Raw genomic sequence first — 26,016 nt, forward strand, 5'->3', positions numbered from 1 at the left:
AAAAGGTAGTGCCTGTTCAGCCTTTAATATTTACTTTGAGTGTTTATATAAGGGGAGGAAAATGAACTTTTGTCTGAAACGTGCAACAAGCGGTACTTTGATTCCATAAAATAAATGTCAACAGTTGCAAGAGCTTATCAAACTAGGGTAGGGGGTGGAGGGTGGGAGTTGCAGTTGAATTAAAGGCCTATTCCTGCCATTTCAGACTACAAAGGGTTACACATAAATAAGTGCCACATTTGCCTATTGCAAAAGTTTTCTCGGTGCTTTCTAAGTCACAACAGGGGAGGAGGAAAGCTGTCGTTTATTATCAGCTCTGGGCAGGAGCAGACCCCAGTACCACGAGGCTCTTAGCTTTGGCCAGCAGAAGAGGGGTAGCCTTTCAACAGCAGCCCCCTTTGTTCTCCCGATCTCTTTCCCAATTTCAAGCTTCACTTGCACATCCCAAGTTTGTGTGTTAATGACGCTATTACCATCTGGCTCGCCCTACTTTCCAAAAGATATAAATCTCCTAGCTCCATTGCCCGCATTATCATTTAAGTGCCACCATAGCCAGAAGAAAAAGATGCTTTCAAGACTCCAGATTCTCTTGCACGGACTACCCCTGGCATGACTCTTCCACGATATTTATAGACTATACATTGGGTGCGGGAGAGCTCCCTGAGAGCCCTGATTTCTCAAAAGCTGTCCCTCCAAGCCAAGGAAGGCATGCTACTGGGTGAAAGGAGGATTTCAAATAAATTTCCCCTTAATATATTTTTGGTTGTTTATAGCAAGCAGATCGTTTGCCCCAGCATAGTTTTATGTGCCTGTGTCTCCCTTTTCCTGGTTCAGGTTTGTAAAAAGTCGAGGTACAACTCCTAGACATTCAAGATGTGCCACACTCTTCAAACCCTATTTTGAGTGGGAGAATAGACTGACCTCTTTATGGGAGTGCCGGCAGGGGTGAAGGGAGGAAAAAAGTTCCGTGAGGCAACTTTTGGGAGCTGGGACAACTGCATCCACTCTCTTAAACCCTCACTTTTATAGTGCCTGCGTAGATGTGTAGAGTGATTTGCGTGTTTTGAGCGCAAAAGCTGAGAAACTACAACAAAAAGAGTTGGGCTGGCTTGCGAGTGACTCCACAATGACTTCATTTATCTGGCCAGGTCTGAGTGACCAGAGCAGAGCAGAGTCTGCCTCCAAGCGCACGGAGTTTAGACTCAGGCCACTAGCTGATTTGAACAGCTCATTTCCTTCTGAGAGCTTCTCCTGTCTGTGGCCCTAGATGGCCATATCCAGGGGCATCTCTCTCCTTCCCAATGCCATCTTCACGGAGGTGAGTTCCACTAAGATCAGCCAACCCCACAGGTGGGAAGTGGAATTGGAAAGGTGAACTTCTCAGGTTCCTAAGAAAAGCTTTTAAAATCATCAGGATTTGAGCAGACCCCTCTCTCTGGGTCTTAAAAAAAAACCTTGTCAGACAGAGAAAGAAGAAATTACATTCTTCTGGAGGGATGAAAAAACTCACCTGAATATATTCCTCATACTTTGAACTGAGCACAGAAGATACCCAAAACAGTGATTAATTTATATCACACCCGTGTCGCTGTTTGCATGCAAAACCCACTTTTTTTTTTTCCAGTTCACTTTCCTGCTTCCCCCCCAAACTCAAAAAAGATCTTGTTTAGAAATGTGTATCCCTATTTTTTCCTTTTGAGAATATTATCAAGTTGATATGAACAAATTGCAGAGGATATACCATTTAAGTAAGATGCACTTTTAATCACTGATCATTAAAATGGTTATGTTAAATATACTCAATTACATGCATGACTTAACTCTAACAGTACTTTCTATTCTCCCAGCTGCTCACGTATTCCTTAACGATAGTCTGCAGTAGAAACTTGATTATGCTGAATTCATACATTTCGATGGATTTCATCAGCCTAATTAATGCCTCAGTGTGGTCCTGGGGTCTGAATGAACCCTTTACTATGTTTGAGGTTAAAGGCAGTATTGGAATGTAGTCGGTTTTTCTTTTTTCAAAGTACTCATGAAGTACTTTGGAATTCCACTAAGAAAGGTAGGTAGCAGTTGTTAAACAGAAAGACAGCAAAACAAGGACACCCATCCTGACGACAGAAAAGAGACGAGACTACTCTCTCATCCTTCCTTCCATATCAGTGTTTCTGGATTTGATAGACAATCTCCAAATATTTAGTAAACAGGAAATTACCACCTCCCCCCTTGTACCTTAAAACTATGCTAAAAAGGAAAAGTTGAACATAGAGTTATACTGCTGCTAAGTCGCTTCAGTCGTGTCCGACTCTGTGCGACCCCGTATACGGCAGCCCACCAGGCTCCGCCGTCCCTGGGAGTCTCCAGGCAAGAATACGAGTGGGTTGCCAATTCCTTCTCCAATGCATGAAAGTGAAAAGTGAAAGTGAAGTTGCTCAGTCGTGTCCGACTCTTTGCGACCCCATGGACTGCACCCTACCAGGCTCCTCCATCCATGGGATTTTCCAGGCAAGAGTCCTGGAGTGGGGTGCCATTGGCTGGTGGCTAAATAAATTCCCTTTAATCCATCAAGACTGTCCCTACTCCCCACCCTTCTTCCTGCTCCCGTAACTTTTAGACGACTTTCCCCTCCATTTCAACTTTTCACATTTCCCAAGGAAGCACTCAAGGCCAGCATTCATGAGAAACTCCAGTCACCCCCCATGTGGGTAACTGCATTCAGCCTTTTCAGGTGTAAATTAACATCTGAATACATCTCAACCTTGCTGACCCTTGCCACCACCGCTGCCATCCGGGCCTCAGCAGAGTCTCAGCTAATCTACAAGGCCACAATTGGCAGGGCAGACTGAGGTCGGGTTTCCCAAACCCCGCCCCCAACAAAAGGACCGAATAGTGCTCCTGTTGCTGGTGAGAGCAGGACCGGTATCTGCCCATGTCCAGTGAGACACCTGTGGAAGAATATCATTTAAGACATTTTTTTGGTGGTCAAGGAAAGAAGTGTATGGAAAGAGGAAGGTAAAAAGATATGGAGGCATCTGTAAGAAATGTCCCAACCAGGGCAGCTGACACTTGAAACTTTTACCTCACTTTGAGTTCTGGAGGACAAACGGTCCAGGTCAGAAGAACCTCCCTCCAGCTGGGGATTCACTGCCTCAGATCCTGGTGGCCGCAGGGCAACCTCATACCTCAACACCAATCTGATGGAAGCAGAAGGATTTGAGATCTATCACTAAATTACCACTTGGGACTTTGTGCTTGTTATGCTAATGTAATGACTTCTGTAGTAAGAGTATATTTTTCAGAGTTGAAAATGAGCTTTTTAGAATGCTTTGTGTAATGACAGACATTAGACAGAAGAGACGAATGTGCCAGCTATGGTGGCACAATACTCCTGGCAAACACCCTGAACCATTTTAACAGATAAGTGGAGACCCAGATAGTGCGTTTGTAAAATGGAGCTTAGAGTGTGTTCAGGGAACTGCCTGAGAAAACAGGTGCAGCCAGAGTACTGCAATGGTGAAGATGCTCTTCAACCCCCACCTTTTCTCTCGGACCTAGTTGAGGAGCACCATGCATCACTCAGTGCCTTGGGGTGGATGCCTGGGTAGGAAAAGAGAAAAGTGAAAGTGAAGTGGCTGAGTCATGTCCCACACTTTGGGACCTCGTAGACTGTAGCCTACCAGGCTTCTCAGTCCATGGGGTTCTCCAGGCAAGAATACTGGAGTGGGTTACCATTTCCTTCTCCAGGGGAATCTTCCTGACCCAGGGATCGAACCCAGGTCTCCCGCATTGGAGGCAGACACTTTAACCTCTGAGCCACCAGGGAAGATCTGTTAGCTCCAGCTCATGATTTGTGTGCTCTTAAATTTAGACTGTAGACAGTAAAGGAAAGAAATATTTTCTGTGTGGTGGTAGGGGTGGAGGGGGTGTGTATGAAATTATATAGAGAAAAATGAACAACTTAAAAATTTCAGAGCCATATACACACTGAGGTTGTCCAGTACATCTGTATCCAGTTTGTCATATCTCTGCACTGTGTGATTAAAGAATTCAGGCAAATTCTCAAATTTGTGATATTGACCTCGTGATTTATGTCTCAAGAATCAAGGACAAGATGATTTAATGATTTAATGCACCACATTTCTAAATAGCCTGGGATGGGATCAGTCATTGCTCATAATCGTGAGTAAGATAAATTCACACAATGAGCAAGTATCCAAGAAGAGATCTTGTTTCATCAGTTACCTGAGTGTCCTTGATCAGAACTCAGTTACTCCCAGCCTGGTTATTCTGTGTCTATTTCTTCCCTGCTCCCCGCCTTACTCTGGCCTTGCCCCTACTTACCCATGGCAGTTACTTCGGAAATAAGGGACTTGGTTGCTGGATGGATTTTCATCCCGTCTGCATGTCACAGGTTCCAAATGTCAGCTTGCAGCTATGGAGAAGCCTGTGAACTATGATAATGGATAAACTCTACTGTGTTAACAGTCCTGTTTGGGGCTGGAGCAAGTTTGCCAAGACATAGTCTGAATGAGTAGGGGGTTTCTGAGAACTTGTAAAATGAAGCCAATTTGAAATGTTGGCACTGAATGCTGAGCTTTTTATAATAGCCCACGTTGTCCCATTTTCTTCTAGAGTTGAATAGGAGCAAAATACCTGGCTTGATGCAGTGGTTCTCTGATGACAAATGAACTAATTAGAGGTGGTGTTTCTTAGTTTACCGCAAAGATCTTAACCGTGGTAGATGTGGGAAATGCAGATTCCAATAGCTTTAGTTTTAGAAAAGACAAATTTTACGCCTTCATGCTTTGAATTTATAAACTGAATTTGTCTAACCTAGCTTGCTACTGTCTAATCTAGTACTTTGCTTTGTAGAAGTGGGTCTAGGTAGGCTAAGGGTAGCTGTACTATTTAATACATCATTTCATTGACAGAGCAAGTCTATGAATGAAGTTACCTTTCACCTTTGGTGTATAAAGGATTCCAAGTACAGAATGGTATGCAAATAGTATGTCAAGGTCATGAGGCTTCTTAGCAAGGTTCTTGTGAGATAAATTAACCTTTTAATCACTAATTTAATCTATTGAGTGGTGTAGATTCCACAGTAGGTCCACCCAGTACCACTTTAAAAACACTGCTGGTGGTGAAAGAAGTCATTGAGTTGAAAGTACTTTATCTAAGATAAAAGGGGAGAAAATTTAGATAAGGATTACATCTTCTTCATGTTCTCATATGATATGGCAGCATTTGTACATGGCAGATTGTAGAGAGAAAGCCAAAAATGCAACTAGAGACAGCAACTTTGAGGCAGAGAAAGAGAGATTATGGGTTCCTGCTACTTATGATCAGATGCCATTCAGTTACTTTGGAGCCGAAAGATTTATATACTGCAGAAATCCTGATCACATTGATGGAATGATGTAGGACTTCAAAGGACGGGTGTTGAAGTTGTTGAACATTTAGTTTCAGATTTCAACTCCAAAATCCACATCTGAATTGCTCATTGGCTCAGGGAGGAAAATGCCTGATTTAAAATTCTCTCATAAACTCTATGAGAGCAGACAAACTTAGATGAGGTTAGAAATAGCTTTGAATCCCAGATCCCAATGTTTTTGTACTACTGGATAACAGAAGAAAAAAAGGAGCACCTGGTCTCTAACCAGGAGAGAAGCCTATTTGAAATATCCCAGCAGGTCCATCCATAGCCAATCATAGAGACCACGACATTTAAACCGTCTAGGTAGTTCTGGTCTCATGTCATCCAAACAGCATATTTTTCAAACTCACAAATGCCAGATGGTGTTATTTCTGTGGCAAGGAGTTGCTTAGGATCTGTGACAGCTGAGTTTTTCCTATTGATTATGTGATAATGCAGTTCATTTATAGAGCTCAAGGAAATGGGAAATGCCTTCAGTTTAACAAGAAGACCCTAAATTCAAATGCTGTGTGGTATTTACTTGCAGAAATCAGAATTCAACTTGGAGAAAGTGGAAGAGTGGCTTCAACTGTGAACTCAAACTTTAATAGCTAAATCAGCCACCTAGGTGGGCTGTGATAATGGAAACCGAAGCCTTAAGTTTACAGATAAATCACATAAGAAATCATATCTTACATAGAGAATTCATGTTTAGATCCATGTGTGTGTGTTTGAAGTTACTCTTAAATTTGAAACACAAGTGAATCCAAAATGTAAAAAACAAATCAAAGGGCACTGTAATGAATTTGGGGTGTGTGTGTGTGTGTGTGTGGGTGGGTGGGTGGGTGGGTGGGAGTGGGAGAGCGTGTGATGATGTGTGTGTGGTGGGGTGGAGGCACTAACTTGCAAACACTTTGCAAGAGCTTTTTCAGATTTATCTTACATTCTGAAACGATTTAACGTGCACACCTTCTTCCAATGCATCCACAGGTAAAAATATTATTTCTCTTGAGCCTCAATTCCTAATCATTTTCTCTGTCGCAGGAAACAGACAGGCATGCAGAAGTAACTAGACGTCCAGCACATGCCAAAGTCTTGCGGGCCCAGGATTTCAAACAAAAGAAAACTCGGGTAATGTGACTGTAAATCAAGGGCGCTTGAGACCATAGACATGCGCACCCAGAAGGGTTAATCGGCGGGGGGCGGGGGGAGGAGAGAGGCTCCTCCTGCGGTCTGTGTTGAGTCAGACTGCAGAAAGAGAACCAGAGCTCCAGCGGGCGTGTGGGAGCCCGGCGGTCCTGCACCGGGCGCGGTCCCCGGCTGGGGGGCTGGGGTGGCGCCGGGCTGGGGCAGGGCGCCACCTGGGAACCGCGGACCCGGCTGCGACCTGGGCGCCCCCTGCCCACCTCTTGGTGCGTCTGCTTTTTTATTGCCTGCAAGTCATCGTGCACGTTGAAGGCGCGATTATCGACAAATTGTCAGCCCCAATTTGTGGCTGGCAATAACTTTTGGTGACGTTTCCCTGGCAGGCGTTTGAGTTTGGGGATGAGGAAGCTGGTGGCGGGAGGGTATTGTCCTGCGCGCTGCTTCTCATCTTGACGTGGCCCCGGGCAGGCAGAAGAAGGGAAAGGGGAGCTCATCCGACCACAGTCACTCCAGCGTACAAGTCATGGGGGTCCAGGAGAGAAAACCGGTTCCTTCTCCTACGAACTCTCCCCTTTCCCCCAGGTTCCTCACAAAAGGGCCTCATCTCTCTCTCTCTCTCTCTCACACACACACACACACACATACACACACAATGTGTGTTCTTGGGCCTACAAGTCATTTCAGCAACCTGGGACTTAGTGATAGCTGTTCATTTGTTTTGCTCACCTTTTCCTTGGTGTCTGTGGTTATGGATGGATGTCTCTCCAACACTCAGGGCCAGGGCCCTCTCTCTGAACTTGACCCCTTCAATTCGTGCCCCTCTTCTTGCCTCCTTCTGGGACTAGTGGGTGTGGTGCCCAAGAGGCTGGCCTTTCTCAAGGCTGGAGCAGCTGGGGCAGCTGCTTGGGAGCAGCTGCCGGTGCCTCACCCTTTTCTCAGGCTTTACAATTCAATTTCAAAATTTCTGTCTCCAACAATTTCCTAAGGAGCCTTTGAAGGATGCCAAAAGAGTGAGCCCCTTTTCTAGTGGTCCTGTCTCAGCAGAAGGAAGGCACTGGCCAAGTTGCCTTAGCTAGCACTCCCCAACCTTTTTGCCACCAGGGACCAGGTTCCATGAAAGCCAATTTTTCCACGGACCAGGTCGGCTGGGGTTGGTGGGGGTGGGGATGTTTCAGGATGATTCAAACACATTTATTGTGCACATTATTTCTATTATTATTATATCAGCTCCGCCTCAAATCATCAGGCATTTAATTAGATCCCAGAGGTTGGGGACCCCTGCCCTAGACTATGCCTTTCTAGGAGTAGTGCAGTGGATTGTTATAGGAAAGGAGGCTGGTGTTTGGGAAGACAGTTATGTGTGATTAAGAGGTGAAGGCAATGAGTCATGTAGTCCTTAAATGCCATCTAGAATTTCAAACCTTTCCATGGTGTTTTAGACAGGAGTGCTGTGCCCACCTGGACTGAGGGAACAGCCCTGGCAAAGTCTCAAGACAGGTCAAGAAGCTGGTGAAGGCAATCAGCTCTTGCATCGTCCACATTGTTTCTGGAGCACAGCCTGGCTGATCCTGGGGCTAGAGCTCAGAACCAGGTGGCAAGTTCTCACTCTTTAATCTCACAATTCCCCACTGACTTTCTTGGCTGGCTTCTCATCCTTGGTTCCAAAAAGAAAATATGTGTGTATATAGGAAAGTTTCCTTCTGCAAAGGAGTTTCCCTTAACAGCTCTTTCTCCTTTGGTTGAAGTCTACTTCTGGGAAAAGGGGAGATGACTGAAGTGTTTTTGAGAAAGAGAACAATAAATAGATTCACACACATAACTGTAGGATAGGTCGCTGAATGTCATCAGGAGCCTTGAGTAGCCAAGCAAACATTCTTCTGACCCTCAACCTCAGAGTTATTTTTCATTCCTGTCCCCCAACCACCACCACCTCCAAAATTTTAACAAGTAATTAGTACCCAAAATTCCTCCCTTAACCAACACCCACTAGAATCTATGGAAAAGATATAGCATTTCTTTGAAATTCTAGATGGCAGTTAAGGGACTACCCGACTCTTGCTGCCTTCACCTCTCAATCACACATAACTATCTTCCTAAACACCAGCCTCTTTCCATGTTAAAATCCCTCAGCATACCTAGTACTTTTCCTCCTCCCCTTAAATTCTTATCCTTTACTCTTTTTTCCCCTCTGGAGCCCTGAACCAGATTCTCAGGATTCTATCATGGTCTTCTCCCAAACACCATGACAAGTTAGAAGGGAACTTTGATGATTGCACTGAAAATACATGATATAGAAAATAAATGTTATAGTTGAATGCAGTTGACAAATGGCAGTTTGGGGTATGAGCAATAAATTCCATATTTTTCTAGGGGCTTCCCTTTACTTCATTTTTAGGATCCACTGATCCAAATAGAAACAAGTTAAAACTAAAGCTAGTTAGAGAAATATTAAAGAAAAACCACATTAAGCCCTTTCTGGACTGGCAGCCATCAAATCTTACATAGCTCATGGTTATTTGGACAGACCTTCATACCACTTAGACTAACACCAAGAGCCCTTCTTCTCAGTATTTAATTATAAACCTGCAGAGTGAAGACTCCATACTGATTAAAAGAAAATCAATCAGTGCCTGTTAGCCATAACAAATCAATAAAAACAATTAGCTGAAGAAATAATATTAACAGCCTACCCTTGTTACCAAAGTTCCTGAAAATTTTGAAGCTTCCTACAGCACACATTGTTGTATTGTTTCCTACCTGATTTTATGGAATTTTTGCTTATGTTGTTAAAGTTGTTTCCTGGAAGTGTAACTTGAATGAGTTTTACAATCAGTTTATACCATGGTTCTAGAATAACTCTGTCACCAAGGCTCTAAATAGGTCTACTGGTACGGGGTTTTAACATCCTTTCTACCCAGTGAAGTGACCACACATTATAGTGGAGAATCCACTAAACTAGAAGTGCTGAGCAGGATCTAAGTAAAGAGATAGGACCAGATGATCTCTTAAATCCCTCCCAGTCCCTGAATTCTGTAGTTCTAGAACCAACCGATGAATTTTCAACATAAGAAAAGACCCAGGTTTATGAAGCTTCTAAATATCTATTTATTTCATTGTTTTTTTAGTAGAAATTTATGCAGAAAACTGATAAGTGATTTTTGTTTTTTTCCTGGGAGTGGCCCTAACTTTGACTTGAGGACACCAAACTAAGAGACTTGGCACTGTTTTCTTAGGTACAAATGAACCATTGTCTCATACTTTAACTTCTTTTCCTTTTCAGATCCAGCTTAGAAATAATGTTTCACTCAAGATAAGGCTTGTGGTTTAGGAGATTCTGGTCTAGCCTGCCTCACTTTAAGACTTCTATCATCTCTTTTCAAAACCTGAGGAGGACCTCATTTCCTGTTTGATAGTTCTTCATGCTTTGCCAGCCTCCGGGTCTTTAAGGAAGCTTGCCAAGAGTTCCCGGCTGGGAAGGACAGTCTGAGTTCATCACAGAGAATGAGCTGGCACCACAGTTGTAGTGACTCAACAACCTCATTGCCCACTTTGCAATGGCAAGAACCACACTATCTAATAGAAAGAGCTGTGTTTTAACAAAGTGCAGTTGGATCACATGGCAAAATCTTCTCAAAATATGTCTCCAGTCTTTGCTTTCACTGGATGTTTTGAACCCAAAGGAAATTATATTCTGAATTATATTTGTTTTTTTGTTTTTAATTGAGATTAATTAACAGATACTTGGTTGTATGTCCATTCCATTCTAGGAATTTAGTGGTGATTACAAAGCAGTGAAAATAGGTCACAGCAAAATGAACATTCAAGATTAGGTTAAAGCATTCCTCTGAAATTTCAGTATTCATTTTTGGAGTGTCAGTTACTACATTTCTGTAATTCATCATTTTTTTTTCTTTCTTGGCTTACAGTCAAGATGAGAAATGATATCGAGACCAAAGACATTGTTTTGTTATGTAGCCAATGCTTTTTAAAATGCAAAACCACCCTCCCCTCACCAATGCTTAATCATTTGTGTGTGCGTATGTTCACATACACACACACACATATGCTGGAGAAAAACCTTTCAAGACTTCCAGGACCTGGGTCGTGTAAGAGGCAGATGAGAAAATTAAAGGAGGACCAGAAGGAGGCCAGAACAGTAGCAACACTAAGAGTCAATGATTTCACTTTACAAAAAGTCCTTATATACTACACAGGCATTTTTAAAAAGCAAGTATTATTATAATTAAATAATATACTTCTAAAGTATTATGATTCTCATCTAATATCAAGATGTATATAGGAGGCGTTAAGCAGAGTTTTATAATGTGTGTAGGTTTTCCCAATGGGAATTAAATTTTAATTTATAAGTCTTTCTATCACTGTAGAAATTTAGGACAAGATAGCATTTGGTATTAACATAGAAGAATATTCTATAGCTTTTTTTTTTAGCTTCAAATTGATCTAAAAGAAAGTACACCTTGAATTTTTCCTCCTAGTGTTCTTGTGTTATATTAGAGTATTTTCATGACATTGTTTTTAATGTAAATATTATTTTATTAAGTCATTAGTTTAAAAATTTTTTTTAATATAGAATAATGGTCACTTGCTTTTCTCTTAATTTTACTATTTCAAGTCAAGCAAAAATGGACATTTTTCTCTCAGAAAAAGAAAATTGAATGTGTTTTTGACACAAAAGTGAATATCTAGTTACAGTATTTTCCCCCAACTAAACTGGCATTTATGGTGGATTTTATTTAAAAGCTGATTAGTCTCAAAGAAAAGCAGAGCGATAATAGAATTTCCAAGTAAATTATGTTGTTTAAAAAGTATTTTAATACATTATTCAAATTGTTTTCAGTTATTGGTTTAGAAAAAAAAAGCAATATCTGTTACAAATGTGAAATTTGGTTTTGAGAGACCTTTCAAGTTCCAATTTCTTTAGGACAACAGTGGAAATTAAAGTCATAGACAATTTAGAACTCCTTCAGTTTTTTCCCTTAAAAAAAAAAAAAAACTTGTGATAGGCATCTCTGCAAGGTAGGTTTTAACATATATTTTTCCTAATTTTTTTTTTCCTTCTTTCAGTAAGAAGGATAAGCTTTTAGAGTACCCAGTCACCGTGGTAACTGCCAAAAAAATTCTCCTGAAGTTTGAAGAGGTCAGCTAGCAGGGTCAACAACTCTAGCCTCTCTCTGAGCTCGGTCTAGCATGCCCCAGCCTGCGGTTGGAGTGTCAGGCCAGATCTGACCCTGGGAGGTAGACTATTCCGGCTCTGATATAAATTTTTTGAGTCAGTTCATGGCCTGGACTCTCCAGGTGGCCTCCAAAATCGATTTTGACCCCCTGACCCTGTCTCACGGAGGCATAGCATCCACCCTAAGTAAGGATTTAGCCAGGAATGACAGCTTTCCACTGAGTGTTATTGGGGACAGTATAAACAGTTTGGAAATCAAGTAAGGAGGTGTGAGTGCTAGAAATCATTAAAAGCACATTAAAAAACAATTAAAATTTTTTTCTTAGCTTAAAAAAGTTTAAAATGTTTATTGGTTGTGTAATTCTTACCTGATTTTTAAGATTTTTTAATCAAAAAAGTTTTGAATATAAATACTCAATGAACCACACATCTTCATCCTTTTATATACTTTGTTACAAACATACAAATAAGATAGTCTCACAACAAAATAAGTACAGCAGGGATGTAAAACTAGGGAAAAGAAAAGCTAGTTATTAAAATATATAAATAGATAAAGAGTTTCCGGTATTTTATCTTATTTTCTCAAGTATTTTAAATATTACATTTCATGTGCTTGTGTCTTGAAATGTTTAAAATGTGAAAATATGGAACCTTAAAAAGAAACAACCACCATCTGAAAAGAAGATAAACTTGTATTTCACTTCAAGTGCCTTGGTTTGATATACTCATTTGGATACAAATGAGGTAAAAATTATAAATAGGGAAAGTTAGATCTTTAGAGTCAAAGAGGAAACAAGAACAAATTTATAAATGTATAGTGTCTTAGAATTAATTTTATGTATTTTCAATAGTTGAAGGTATCAGAAGCTTGAGAAATAAATATAACGTGTAAATCATCAGTGATTCTTTTTCCTTCTTCATTTTTTTTCTCCCAGATGCCACCCTGAATATTTTATTTTCTCCAAGAAAGTGGACTACTCTTTGAGAGTTCTAGCCTGTGAACTCATTATGTAAATGTGGTCATCAAGCAAGACAAAACTGCCAAGAGAGAAGATTTTATCCGACGAACATTCCTTCTTCCAGTGGTACTTTGCTCAAAGTTTCCCCCATTTTCCAGTGATGTTGAAATGGCTCCAGTGCAACTCTACGGTAGCTAAACTGAGATGCCATTTCATCCGAATCCTTTGTAGAAATTAGAGTTTAAGTAGGGGTGAATGTCCTTTCCGGAGAATAAACCAGGAAGAGTGGAAGCAGAGGGGGAGGAGACTGAGCAGTTTATACACATATATACTCTTTGTGTTTGAAGGCCTCTGTGTCTTGGCTTCTCACTATGTTAAATCCCTATTATAAAACTTATCTTCACAAAGCCTATTATAGTATTCTGAGAACAAATTGGACCATGAATAACTTAGTTGGAAGTGTAGATTATTTTCTACTTAGGGAAAGTTAGAGATGACAACAGCTTAACTAAAAGAATAGTGATTAATCTTAAATAGATGGATTTCAAAGTTTCACTCTTGATAAAGAGTACCTTTGATAGTTCCCCTCTTCAGACTCATGTTTCCACTTTCTTTGTATTAGGAGTTGTCCTAGTGATTACACTGTCCACCTAATACAGCATGGCTCTAACTGTGGATCCTTTTCTTACAGTTTGTTAATCTGTCTGAGAGGTGGCCAGAAAGACATTCTGCTTCCTATTGGTAAATGTATGATTTCAAAGTGATACCCATGCCTAGATATCAAACTCACTGTTAGGAAAGATATGTTGCATAAATCATAATTTCTCAACAGATAAAATTATTACTTAAAAAATCTTAAATTTGTTTTAATGCCCTATAACTTACAAAGCACTTCTCAGTTCATAATTTTGTTTGATCCTTAGAATAGTGTCATGAAATAATATCATTAATCCCATTTTACCAAGGAGGCAGCTGAGTCGTTGGCACACTGTGATCCAGCTGATAAATGGAACACCTCGGATACCAACTCAGATTTTATAGCTTCTGCTTCAGATTAACCTATAGCAATAGGCTTTTAAATTGTTTTTATGTTCTATATTCCTGAAAACCAAGATTTTGTATTAAGGAGCAAAGTTTTTATATTTCACAAAAAAGTTATGACACAATTTAAAAACTTTTTTTCATTTAGAAATGAATTTTACTAATTATTATTTTCTTTTGTGTGTATCTATCTATGTATCAATGGTCTTTCAGAATTAATCTCTAGAAGTCAAACATGGGCAGCCCTACATAAATTAAATAACTACCTGGCATTTTTTAAATGAACACGAAAACCATCGATAATACTATAGGTGAGGTTTCTTGTCTAGTGTTTTTTGTTTTTGTTTTTGTTTTAGCTCTGTTGAGATATAAATGACAAATAGAATTGTTAGGTATTTAAAATGCACATCATGATGATTTGATATGGGCATACATTGTGAGGGGATTCCCCCAGTCAATTAATACATCCATCACCTATGCATTTATTTATATATTTTTCAAGGAGAATATTTACGTTCTACTGTCTCTCTTTTCTTTTGGCCGTGCCAAGTGGCATGCAGGACCCCAGTTCCCTGAACGAGGAATCGAACCCACAGTGGAAGCTTGGAGTCCCAACCACTGGACCTCCAAGGAAATTCCATTAAGTTCTACTCTATTAACAAATTTCAGTTATTCAATACAGTCTTATAAACTGTAGTCACCATGTTACACATTAAATTTTCAGACTTTATTCATCTTATAGCTGAAAGTTTGTACTCTTTTATTAACCTCTAATTCCTTCACCCTCCAGCTCTGCCTTCTAGTGTTTATAAACTGGTATTTTTAACATCTTATCAAGTTTGGATAAACAAAGTTGTGAAGGGCTACTTCCTGTTTCTCTTGGATTTTTTACTCTATGTGTGTTAAAAAAAGTTTGCAAACTACTTTATGAATGATAAATAAAAGGTGTAGTTCACCTGATGTTGATGTAACCTATCTAAACACAGAAATAAAAAAATACAAAAGGATTACAACATGTGATTCTAATTAGGCTTTTGATTATATTGTTTTAATTATGCAATATAGATACGAGGAATGTTATTGATAATATGAAAAAATCCTTTTTTTTATTTCTTAAAATTTATATACTTAGTCACTTTATATATACTTAAATCAAGGTTTTTACTTCTGAATTTTGCTAGCAGCTAGACAAATCCATCAAAGTTTTTAGGATTAGGAAAAAATGAAAAGGTGTCTGGAAAAGGGAAAACAAGTGTTCTGGTTGAATGTGTATTAATAATGAAATACATATATTATAAGCTTTCTTGGGCCAAGGTTTTTCAATTATAACATGACATTAGACTGAGAATTGTTTATTGTGATTTCTAAGTAGATGTTAAAGCCCCCAAGTTCAAACTTCTAATGTCTTCTCTAGAATTTGCAAATTAAGAAATGTAAAAATAAAGACTCTCATATTCACATTGATATGTTTGCTTAGATGCCCTTTTTGTTTTGTACATTACCAGTCTCATTAATTTTATTCATATCTGCCTTTAACAGCTACCATTGTCCTAAACAGGGTTTTTTCCCCCTGTCTTCCTCCCTTCCTTCCCCACTTCTTCCCTTCCTGCTTCCTTTCCTTCTTTCTTTCTTGTCTTCTCTTTCCTCCTTCCCTTCTCTCTTTTCCTCCCTTCCTCCTTCTTATGTTACTCATCAGTTTTTAAGTAGTTTTGTTTTAAACCCAGCTTGGGTTAAGAGGCTTATCTAAGGCAGTGCCTTATGCCAGACAAATATTCAGCACAACACAATACTCACTGCCGCTGGACCTACAAGTCAGAGAAGCTAAGTACAATACCAAGAGTTTTCTGACAGCCAAACTCTACTTCTAGGGGTAAACTTTTAATGTTATAGAGTCTCGCAATGTCCCTCCCTCTTGCTGTCTTCATAGTATTTCTAAGTCAACTAAGTTATTGGTTAGTTTCCATGTAAACTTCTCATGTTGCAAAAGAAGATAATGAAGAAGGAGGAGGAGAAGAAGAATTATTTTAGGAATCCAAAAAGAAATATTGTCAATTGCTACATAAAACTTGCATATAAGTACATAGAAGCACCACAGTAACATTGGGAAGCATAAATAAAGATTAAAAGTTTCTCGTTTTTCTTTTAAGTTACTCCTGCCCAGTATACTGAGGTATCAAAGATATGTTTTCTTTCTTTCCTTCTCTTTCTCTACCCTCCTCTTTCTCTCCTGAAGCTGTTATCAATCTGAAAAACTTAATATAATTTTGCAAAATAGGATTTTCTTTTCAGTGATACAAACATTTTCCCCAATGAGGTTTTTAAGCAAGTCAACCAGGCATAAAAATGTTTTATATCCTTCTGAAAGGAATAGTATTTATCTATGTAGTAGAAAATCACAGTATATAGTGAAAATTCAGTCAATTATTTGTGTATTAGTTTCTATAATATCAGATTTTTTTCTATCTCTCAATATTGTAAATATATCTTATATAATTGACTGCTGATAGATGCAGTTTCTGATTATGGAACTTAATTTGCTAGAGTAACCTGTTTATGTTGAGTATTGTTGGGTGCTTACTATCCGTTGAATAAGCATAACTGACTACCTCTAAGTAAGTATAAGGTATTCCTTTAAGTTATTCAAAGATGAAAAGTATAAATGCCTGCCATCATGGAATTTTGTGGAAGTAAGGATTAGAATTTAAAAATGTTTTAAAAGCTCAGGATTTGGGTCCAGCTATCTGGGAAAGAGAAATGGGCATGTATAGAAGTCTCATCAGAATAAGTTTTTGGTAAAGGTTTGAACAAATGACTGAAAATATGGAGTAGCCTGGATAAGTATGATAGAAAACAAGGGCCTTAAAGTGTAGGTAGAGCTCTGATAGACAGACATGGGACCATATTCTATATGGAAGAGGAAGGTAGAGAATTGAGATTGTACAGTGTACCATAGAAAATGATTTAATGGATTTAAAATGTTTCTAGAATAACACAAAGTGAGGCTGAATATTCTGTTTTAATGGGCTATCCTATACTTTATTCGTTTAGTAAATACTGTCATTTAACATTTTATTAATAATAAAAACATTTATCTTAAAGGGAGTTAAAATTCAGTGATAAGAATTAAGTGTGAGAAATCTAGTGCTTTTCATATTGGCTTATTCCTGAATCTGGGTGCCTCTGTGATCCTCAGTATCTCCATCTGGATATCTCTTTCTCATATTTGTGAAATAACATCAATTATTAAATTGAAGATCTTTATGAAAAATCAATTATACTTTTTCAAAGATATTTTGTGGGTCACTTCCTATGTGCCACTTGCACTCAGAGTTCCAATATAGGATTACAAATAAATACTGCATCTTAAAATGTATTATTATTATTTTAAATATTTATTTATTTATTTGGCCACACCAGGTCTTAGTTGTGGCTTTGGGGATATTTAGTTGCAGCATGTGGGATCTAGTTCCCTGACCAGGCATCAAACCCAGGCTCCTGCATTGGGAGCTTGGAGTCTTAGCCACTGGACCACCAGGGAAGTCCCCAAATGTATTATTTTTTAAGTTTATGCATCTTCAGCTTGAGAGGAAAAAAATCGTTTTTTAAATTCTCCATTCGGAAGTTCTACATTCATGCTTATGTAAGTGAATGAAAGTTTAGAAATACATTTAAATATGTTTAAAAGGCTAATGTCGTCACCGCAGCTAAGTCGCTTCAGTCGTGTCCGACTCTGTGCGACCCCATAGACAGCAGCCCACCAGGCTCCCCCATCCCTGGGATTCTCCAGGCAAGGACGCTGGAGATATTTTGAAATCAGGAAGTCTTAGCCAGTTGTATAAACAAACTCAAAATCTCTGATAAAAAGATACTAAAAGACACAGAAGCAAGGAATAAAAGCTCAGTGAATACATTCTAGCAACCTCATACTCATCCTGCAATAATCAAAATAATAAACTAATACAAATGTTTTCAGTGATGTAATGCACAAGAGTCCAAGAATGGAATGTTTGTTGTGTCAATCTTCCTAACATGAAACCTCAAGTCAAGTGGAAATTAAATCTTAGCTCCAAAGCTTAGAAATCCAAGTCCAAGAAATATTTTAAGAAGAAAATGTAAACACCAAACTCGAGTAAAATATGAGGTAAATAATGAGGATGGGTGTGAGGTTTTGTGAGGGCAAAGTGAAAGTCATTCAGTCGTGTCTGATTCTTTGTGATCCCATAGACTATATAGTCCATGGAATTCTCCAGGCCAGAATACTGGAGTGGGTAGCCATTCCCTTCTCCAGGGGATTTTCCCAACCCAGGGATGGAACCCAGGTCTTCCGAGTTGCAGGCAGATTCTTTACCAGCTGAGCCAGCAGGGAAGCCAGTGAGGGCAAAGTGAAGTGAAGTCGCTCAGTCGTGTCTGACTCTTTTTGACCCCATGGACTGTAGCCTACCAGGCTCCTCCGTCCATGGGCTTTTCCAGGCAAGAATACTGGAGTGGGTTGCCATTTCCTTCTCCAGGAGATCTTCCCAACCCAGGGACTGAAGCCGGGTCTCCTGCATTGTAGACAGATGCTTTACCATCTGAGCCACCAGGGAAGTACCTGGTGAGGGCAAAAGAGTGGGCAAAAGAAACTTTTCTGTGGCTATTTAATCAAGTTGGATAAAGCACTGGTTAATTGTCCAGAATCATCTATTTAATTTCAGTTTAACTTTGCCCTTCTACATACCCTCAAATTATAGTGCTGCTCTAACAGAAATCCTTCACATATAGTCTCCTTTTGGTCAGGAAACAAAACTTTTGAGTGCTCATAGGGGACAAGGCATTATGTAGGTGCTATTGAAATAAAAAGATGTTGCAATTAAAAGGAAAAGTGTCATACCCACCCCCCCATCTCAAAGATACAAACAATATTCATATTTAAGGCCCCACCCAAAGTAAATTATTGACATTGCTTTTAGTGCTCACTTAAGGACCACTTGCTTTAAAGCTTTTCCTGTATAATCATTGCAGCTCTATATCAGATCTCCCCAGTACTGTACTTCTAAACTTGACTATGGAATGGCAAACAATACACAGGTTTATAGAAGTGAAAGTGTTGTGTAGGATAAAAAGTGAAAGTGTCCCTTGTCACTTCTCCAAAAGTGTCCCTTGTCACTTCTCCAAAAGCATATAACCTTCCAGATCTCAGATAGAAAGATAGATGGATGATAGCTGGATGGGTGAAAGGATGGGCGGAAAGATAGGCAGATAGATAATAGGGAGTTGATAGATTGATAGGCAAACTTAGAAAATGAAGAACATAGATTCTAGATCTAGAGAGTCAAGATTTTGGTTCAAACTCTACTACTCACCCCATGTATGATCTCACCTGAGTTTTCTCATCTATTAAATTGAAGATGTCAACAGTACAATTGCACTGGGTTATTGCAAGGACTAAACGAGTTTATATATGAACTGCTTAGAGCAGTGCTTGGCACACAGTAACCATTTTATGTGTAGTTAACTACTCCTCTTCTTATGACTACATATATACTAATTTTTTAAAAACAAATGAGACTTTGTGATGCTTTTCTCACTTCATAACATGTCAGGGAAAACATTCTTATAACACAGGTGAATCTAGTTCACTCTTTGTAACTGCTGCCTAATATCCCACAGGGGTGTTGAATCAGAATTTCTTTTACCATTGTCCTATTGATGGTCATTTAGGTTGTTTCCAGGTATTTCTGCTTCAAAGCCACTACTCATATCTTGTCCTTGAGTATAAAACAAGAGATGCAGAAAGGGCAGGCATATAGGTATTCCCATTTTATACATGATCAAAATGAGGCTCAGAGAAATTTAGCCAACTGCATAAGGTCAAACAGCTAATAAGTAACAGAGTTCAGAGAACTAGTTTAACACAGGTTCACACTATTATATCTCAAATTTGCCCATTTGACTTAAAATAGTTTCACGGACATTGTGGTCCTTATGTCATAATAAGACATTTCTGCTTTCTGGAATCAGCACAAAGCATAAGTTAATGTGCTGCAAAGTGGGTATGAACAGAGAGATATAAGAGAGTGTACTAAAAGACTGAATGAAATATAAACCTGTGAGGTCCTAAGTACTACAGATAACACTGAATTTATGACCCTAATCTTAAAAGCGTAAATGGTTTGAAATCAGGATAAATAAAACATAGTGGTGGGAGAGGGAGTATAAAGGATGACTTGCTATTTGACTATTTGGAAAAATATTATTTGAAAAACAGCCATATTGACCTCTCGTCTTCTGAGATGGGACACATTTGATTAACTCTGATCTGGCATTAGTATGACTGATATTAATACTTTATACCTCCCATACCCAAAATCTATAACCTGTCACACTCTATTAAATAAGATAATCAAACCTTCATTAATTACAAATATGAAACTGACTAAATTATTGTACTCTTGGAACATATAGTCCATTAATAATACAATGAAGCATTAGCCAAGTATATTCCTCTCTCAGACAAGAAACTATTGTACAATGACTTCAAAGTGTATAGAGCTCATTGTGGAAATACCCTTCTAATAAGCCGCATTTCTAATTCCAGCAGTATTTAACTTCAGAATTTTATTCGCAACTAGGTCATTCACTGTCTTTAAGCCTGGGACAATGACTTCTCCAAGTTGAAGTTTTCCTCCTATATAAAACATGGTTTTTGTGTTAATTTTGTTGGGGAATAGGTGAATTCATCTTATTGGTGTTTATCTGAAAGTTTGAGAAAGCCTCAGAGATGCTAAATGTGACCTTTTACTACAATGCCAACATTTAGAAATGTGAAGGACATAGTGTGACTTATAGTAGAGAATGGATAAAAAATGAAGCACCGTGGCCTTTTCCAGATATATTTCTTAGCATGAAGTATGTTTATTTATCCATCTGTTGTTTATGTTCTGCCTCTGTTTCTGAATTATGATAAGGTATAAGCAGCTTACAAAAATACTTATCAAACTCAGTAGGATACAAGGGAACAATTTAACCACTAATGACAGCCACCGCTAACTATGAATGACATATAATAAATTATGTTTGAACTGGATTTTCAGCTGCAGATCCTTATTCTGCCACCCAGACAGCCCTATAAAGTTGCACTTGTGGCCTTAATCCCACTTGGATGTGTGCCCTACTGCCTCTACTTTCCATCATTCTAGTGCTTTAGTCTTCTTGAATAAGTGAACAATCTTTGTTTCTGTACCTTATTAGGCCAAAGACCATAACAGCTAGTGATGGCATCGGCAGGCCCTGCGGGCAGGATTCTCTGCAGATCCAGCCAACCTCCAACAAACCCCTTTTTATACTCCTGTTTCTAGGAAGAATTATGATGGCGGTGCCCTGCTGTTGATCAGTCAAATCTGTGGTAGGCCTAGAGATAAGTCCTGTAAGTGTGGTGTACTGTAAAACAGCGGCTCCCATTCATTAGTAGCTTGTGTGTAATAAACCACCAAAAAGGGGGGTGGGGTGGGGAGGCAGCTGCAGTGTGCAAGAGCAAACAACGCATCTCATTCTTGGGAGCCAAAACTTTGTAATTCGCTACTGGGCAGCCTGCTCTCGCTGACATTCTTTCTGATAACAGAGTAGTGCCCTCTCTCTATTTATAGCTAGACTACTAACCCAAGAGATCTATTTGGTAACTAGGTATACATATTATAACAGACTGTTATTAAGGAAGAAATGAAAAATACTATCAAATTGCCTCTGGCAAACAAAATTACTGGGTCAAGGGACATTTTCCTCTACCAGCTGATAACCTTAAAGATATTTCTATTAGCCACGGTTTCACAGTACTAGTTTCATAAGGATGCCATTTCACAAGACACCAACTGAAACACACAGAAGGAATACTCTCTGGGAATGAGTTTCTTTGGTAACATACTTTTTAGACATAAAAGTGTTCATTGAATAGAGAAATGTTTGGAGGATGCTTGTCTTTAAAGTTAAAGAAAAATCTATAAAAATGTAAAACTACAATATTCTCTTTTGCAACAGTACTACAAATGACTCATCGGCCTAAACCAAAATGTAGGAGGCAATTTAATTGTGAAAGGAAGACAATATACTTGTTGGGGAAGAAAAGGGAAAAAATTCTCAAGAAGCCCTTTTAATTCAGGATGGGTTAACCTAATAAAAAGGAGACACACTTGAATTTGCTCACGACTACTTAATGAGAAGATGAAAAATGCTGCAGTTTCTGTAATAAACCCTTTCTTTTTACATCCAAAGCAGGTGCACAGCATTGTGATATCAACACTGTACTAGCTCCTCATCAGCCCCCCACTGCTCTTCCAAACAGGAATGGAAGACTGTACATTCTAGGCATTTTTGTCTTTACCACTCCGAACTCAGGGTCAGGAAAGTGGCTATAGCAGAGTGGAAGGCTTGCCAGTTGTTTTGGAATTCTTGCAGGTGTTTTAAAAGCAAAGGATTCTTTTCAGAGGCACATCTGCAATTGTCATATGCCATTTGTGCTAAAGCCTGTGGTGTTTTTGTTTGTTGGTTTGACAGATTGACATGTAATGGCCAGGACCGTTGGGCGGCTGCTCCCAACAAAGTCATTCTGATGGTTGGAGTCCTCTAGAAATCAGCTCGCCCGAATTACCCGTGATTTTTCTCTGCCCTTCAAAGGAAAATGCAGAGTTCTAATGCTCTTTTGGCTTTTTGTTTGCTTTCGCAATTCTTTTTCTTTTTTTGTTTCATTGTTTTAAATTCTAAATTAAGATGAAATATGGATTTTGATGGGATAATAATATCTAGAGTTTTTAAAACCAACCAGTTCTTACCATTTATTTGGAAGTGGTTAAAGAGATTTGCACATTTTAAATAAATATTGGGATATCATAAAATTATTATAAAAATTAAGAGAACATATCTGTGTCAGTGGTGGATAAGGGAACTTAACAGAGGTAAAAACTGCCACTTTTGAACTCTTTAACATTTTTAAACAGTAAAATAAAATTACTTTTGAAACCATTTTTCTTTTTACATGTTAGTGAACAATATACCTGAATTTATATGTAAGCATGCATCTTATCAACCATATTACTACAAAGCCAAGTACATATGTGTGAAAGCAAATTTTAGCATGGTGTCTTTTGTTGACAAAGTTAAATCAGATATTAATATTCTCCATACATAGGTAGTATCTCACAAAATTAAGAGCCCAAAGCTCAAGCTTCAAGTATTAACTTCATTGTTAATGTAAGTTTCTGATTTCATTAAACTGTGGGAGTCTATCACCCTGTCACCCTATTTGGAAAATATAAACCAACGAAGGAATACCAAGAGTTAATCAAGCAAATGCAAAATGTCATAAACATGTTCACTGCACCCCTTTACACTTATTTGGTTGACCTGAACATTTCGTGGACATACATCTTGCCTTACTACACAATACCACTTTACTGGAAAGGACCATTCTTTTTGACAAAGCATCTCAATTTTGGTGTCTTATTTGTCAGTTTATTCTCAGTTCCACAGGTCTGTCTGCATAATCAAGTTTCCATGGAGCCCTGCACTGGAGAAAGAGGAAAGGCAAAACAAAACAAAATTCAGAACTGGCCAAGGGAGCCTGGAAACTGCACATTGCCATGGTTTGTGTGAGAGATTATTAAAAACCAAAAGCCAATGGCTACACTATAAAATGAAAAAGAAAAAAAAAAAAGCAGCTGTTTTTTTCCTCTTATATTGAAAAGCTAAAGTTCTGGATATTTGAAAAGTTTTAATAATGTTAATTTATTAATCTATTGATTTATTTTAAACTTTTTGAAATAAAGATTTCTTTCCTGTTAGCAGAGTAGGGACCTGGGCTAAAAGAAGTAGGAATTAAATAAACTCAGGTCTCTACTGTTTGCAGTTAGGTTGTCTGATGTGGTGAATAAAAAAGAGGACAATCAGTTAAATAGATGAGCAACAAATAATTTTTTAAGTACAATATTGCATGGGACATCTTATAATACTAAAAATATTTGTTGTTCATCTGATATTAAAATTTAAGTGGTGTCTTTTAAAAAAAATCTGTCAATGGTATTTGTAGCAGAGCTTGATTAATGATAATTCATGATCAGAAACTTTATGGTTTGAAGGGTTTGCTGCTGCTAAGTCGCTTCAGTCATGTCTGACTGTGCGACCCCATAGATGGCAGCCCACCAGGCTCCCCCATCCCTGGGATTCTCTAGGCAAGAATACTGGAGTAGGTTGCCGTTTCCTTCTCCAATGCATGAAAGTGAAAAGTCAAAGTGAAGTCGTTCAGTCGTGTCCGATACTTCGCGACTGCAGCCTCTTCCATCCATGGGATTTTCCAGGCAAGAGTACTGGAGTAGGGTGCTATTGCCTTCTCCATTGAAGGGTTTAGGTTTTTCTTTTTTTTTTAAATTAGGTTTATCTTTTCTGGGGTTCCTAATTTCCTTAAGACTTTCTGTTACCTTTTTAGAGTGATGGGATGAATGATAATAGCTACTTTGATTGGGCACCTGCCCAAATACAACCAGGTGCCTTCCATTTATTATCTTATTTAATCTTCACAGCAATCGGAGGAGGCAGATGATATTGTGCCCATTTTACAGATTAGAAAACCAAGGCCCAGAGACAATTTTTCTTGAACTAGACAACTAATAAGTGGGAGAACTAGGATTGAAAACCAGGTTTGTCAGAGTCCATAGTTGAGACTTCTCCTCTTAGCTACAATAGCTTATTAAACGTGAATGTTCACTAAAGTTGCAAATGATGGAATCAGCTAATTAGAACTCATTAAACAACATCAGGGATTTCCCTGGTGGCTCAGTGGTAAATTCGTGCGTAATTCAGGAGTCTTGGGTTCGATTCCTGGGTGGGGAAGATCCCCTGAAGAAGGCAATGGCACCCCACTCCAGTACTCTTGCCTGGAAAATCCCATGGACGGAGGAGCCTGGTGGGCTGCAGTCCATGGGGTCTCGAAGAGTTGGACATGACTGAGCGACTTCACTTTGACTTTTCACTTTCATGCATTGGAGAAGGCAATGGCAACCCACTCCAGTGTTCTTGCCTGGAGAATCCCAGGGATGGGGGAGCCTGGTGGGCTGCTGTCTATGGGGTTGCACAGAGTCGGACACGACTGAAGCGACTTAGCAGCAGCAGCAGTTCTCATCCTATGACTCAGTTTGCCCATTGATGGTATATTCTGTGTTATTGCATTTCTGAAGTTTTACTTGCTGTTCAAACTACTCACAACTGCTCCCCCCAACCAAAAAAAAAAAAAAAATCAACCTTTTCCTTGCTAAAATACAAAATAGAAACAGTTATTGCTTCAATAACTTAGATGGATCAGGGCTGTAAAGTACTGAATTTAGGCTCTTCTTTCCCTGGAAGTTCTTCAGCCCCCAGTTTGCCTTTGCCTATGGTACACTGTATGATGTAAATATTATTCTACAATGACGCCCCTACTCCTTGTCCTTTTATGGTCCTTTGATATTACTTAGAATGTCATTACATAGCTTCATTTATCTCTCTGAATGCACGGGTTTCATGGTCATTTAAATAATCACAGACTCATCAGTTCCCCCCATACCTAAATAAGATCAATACAGACCTGAACAAGAGGCTTCACTCCTCTATTCACCAAGATTTCTCTTTTCCTTCTCCTTTCTTTCACTCTCCATCTTCCCTCTACTTCTCTAATCCCTTCCCTTCTTTCCCACCTTCAAACATGTCATATACAATACAACGGTTTTTTAATAGTTTTTTCTGTAACGACTCAAAACATCTATTCAGCTGTTATCCAAGACATGGTGAAGTGTTGCCTTTATACAAATGACTAGAGGCAGCTGTAGCAATTTTGGTGTTTGCTAGAGAGAGAGAGAGGAAAAAAAAAAAAAAAAAAACCCTGCGGGTCTGGCCTTAGAAATTAGTTCAGCAATGAAATGGTTAATAGGATGAGTAAAGGCTATTTTTAAGTCTGGCTCCCCTCTCTGATACACTCTTGAAAATTCACCCTGTACTGCAGAAATCCTAAATTGCAGTGCCCTGCACCCCACTGAAACTCTTCAGTCTGCTGTAAGTAAGCCTCAGCATGGGCAAGATTGGGGGTGAACAGCTGGAGGAGGGGCTCAAGCCCTGGGCCTTTGTGATGGAGGGGCGCAACACTGAGATCCTGTGGAGAAGGAACACAGAAACCCTCAAGGCCTAGAGAAATAGACCCAGACAAAAGCCCCGTTACATGGTTGCAAATCACCCCACTGCTGTTATTTTATTTACTGTGGTCT

At 39.1% G+C, this 26,016-nt stretch overlaps 1 long non-coding RNA gene across 1 annotated transcript in view; it reads left to right on the forward strand.

Annotated features, from left to right (window-relative positions):
- The window catches only part of LOC120871599, a 44,648-nt gene extending 29,428 nt beyond the window's left edge, over window positions 1-15,220 (forward strand). Inside the window, exons 3-4 of the long non-coding RNA XR_005723070.1 lie at window positions 6,461-6,547; window positions 9,843-15,220. This is a non-coding gene — a long non-coding RNA (uncharacterized LOC120871599). The remainder of the gene's footprint in view (window positions 1-6,460; window positions 6,548-9,842) is intronic.
- Window positions 15,221-26,016: the final 10,796 nt, after the last annotated feature.

This window comes from Oryx dammah, unplaced genomic scaffold (assembly GCF_014754425.2).
Source record: "Oryx dammah isolate SB20612 unplaced genomic scaffold, SCBI_Odam_1.1 HiC_scaffold_2, whole genome shotgun sequence".
NCBI classification, from domain to species: domain Eukaryota; kingdom Metazoa; phylum Chordata; class Mammalia; order Artiodactyla; family Bovidae; genus Oryx; species Oryx dammah.